This window comes from Citrus clementina, unplaced genomic scaffold (assembly GCF_000493195.1).
Source record: "Citrus clementina cultivar Clemenules unplaced genomic scaffold, Citrus_clementina_v1.0 scaffold_5, whole genome shotgun sequence".
In the NCBI taxonomy this organism is placed as follows: domain Eukaryota; kingdom Viridiplantae; phylum Streptophyta; class Magnoliopsida; order Sapindales; family Rutaceae; genus Citrus; species Citrus x clementina.
Window position 1 is genome coordinate 8,151,340 of NW_006262201.1, and position 2,231 is coordinate 8,153,570.

Genomic DNA, 2,231 nt, shown 5'->3' on the forward strand with positions numbered 1-2,231 from the left:
CTTAGTATATATCTTGTCTTATCCAAAAGAATCTTGTTTCTCCATTTAATTACACTATTGTATCATAGTGTTCATTGACAACCAAATAGTGCTTGAATTCTCCATAGAGATATTCTTTGTTTTGATCATATCGAAGTTCTTTTATGTTCCTGTCTAATTGCTTATGTCTTATCCACGTACTCTTTTGAATTTCAAAAGCAATGGAATCATGACGCATTTAGACAAACATAAATAAAATGAATATTCATCAACAAGATTGGTAGAATACTCATAACCTCTTATAACATGTAAACTGATTAGTCCGTATACATTTGTATGCGCTAAATCATCAAATACAATGTTATGCTTTTAGCTCAAAAAGAGCATCCTTGTCATATTACTTTTCTAAATAAGATTTATAGAGTTACAATGATCAATCTTAATAGGTCAACAAGTCTATCATTAATCATTTTCTTAAAATCTTATTATAGTTTATATGACTTAAGCATAAATATCAGAGGTGGTTCTTGGTTAGAAGAAACATTTCTTTTCTTAGATAAATGCATATACTTTTTTATCATTATATCTTACTTTTGAATAGATCAATGTACTTCTATGATATAAATTGTCTTTATAAATAACCAAAATAAGTAATAAATAGAGGATCTAAAAATAACAGTGTACTCCTGTTTATTAAAACAAGCCACCGAAATTAAATTCCTTTAATATTTAGAAAAATAAAGACAAATATCAAAACTAAAGTCTTGTAAAATTGATCTAGTCTTTCAATTGATATAAACTAGCATGTCCTCAACTGCTGTTTGAAGCTTTCTTCACTTAATCTCGTGGTTTCCTGAAAATAAATAAATGAATTACAAATAAGATTAGTTATCTCAGAATTCATTATTGTATGAATCAATAGAAATTTGAACTAATTAGGAAGCTTAAAGATTTCCTATACCTGATTTTAATAATCTTAGGACAATCTTTCTTCCAGTGACCCTTCTGTCCACATTTGTAACACTTGCCTTTTGGCTTGCCACTTCTTTTAGTGGACAGTTTACCGATCCCAACTCTTGCTTGCTCATTCTTGTCTTTCAACTTAAGCCTTGAAGAGAATCCTTTTTCAGGAAGTTTTCTGCTATGATAAAATTCTTCTATAGCATGTAGTTCGTGCATTAATTCAATTAAGGTCATATCTTTATTATTTAAGATATAGCTGACCTTAAAATCTTTGAATGTATCAGGTAAAAATTCAATCACAATGTTAATCTTTGATTTATCATTGATTTGAACACCATGAATCTCTACCTCATTCAAATAGTCCATCATTTTGAGGACATGATCACGAACTTTTGTGCATAATCACGAACTTTTGTGCCCTCTTCCATCTTAGTATCCGTAATACATTTTAATGCTACTTCTCTAGCAAAATGAGTATTTTGCCCTAACATCTGATGAAGACTAGCCATTATTTCAGTGGCTGTTTCCATGCTCCGATGTTTCTTATGCAGTTCCACAGAAATCGAAGCCAATATATAGCGATTAGCCATTTTGTTAGCTTTGCACCATTTCTCATAAGGCTCCCTCTGATTTCTATAATCGTATAACGATGGTTCAGGAGGGCAAGGCTTGGTCAACACATATTTGCTTCCCTTAGCAGTGAGAATATTAAATAGATTGCGTTTACAATCTAAATAATTTTCGCCAATGAGTTCATTTTTAACAAGGATAATTAATAATGGGTTGATGGAAGACATTTTCTGAAAAAAAAACTTGCATAAATACTTTGAAACAATATTCACAATAAATGACAAAAATGCAAAAAATCATAAATGCATTTTAATTTATTATAACGATAATCTAGTACCGCTTTGACAAGCTATCCGTTGGGGAAGTCATGTCTACACTTACTAGACCCAATTATCCATTAGATTATTTACTTTCATGTATAGACATGATAAATGATTATCGTTATCCCTTTGGGCCTAAATTTGTTAACAGAGCTTCGTTGGGAAGGTTAATAACAAATTTTAGTTGAGTGTATAACCATTGTTTCAATCTACGTATTTTTCATATCAATAGTCACCGTTGGGGCGAACAAAGGATTGAAAAATATTTCAATTTTATCTTTGAAGAAGTTCATCAAATAAAATATCTAATATATATACCTTCTGTAGGGAGCATCACCGTATCATGAAGTTGAAGTATATATATAATTTTATTATTGAACTAACAATGGAGCCTGTGGG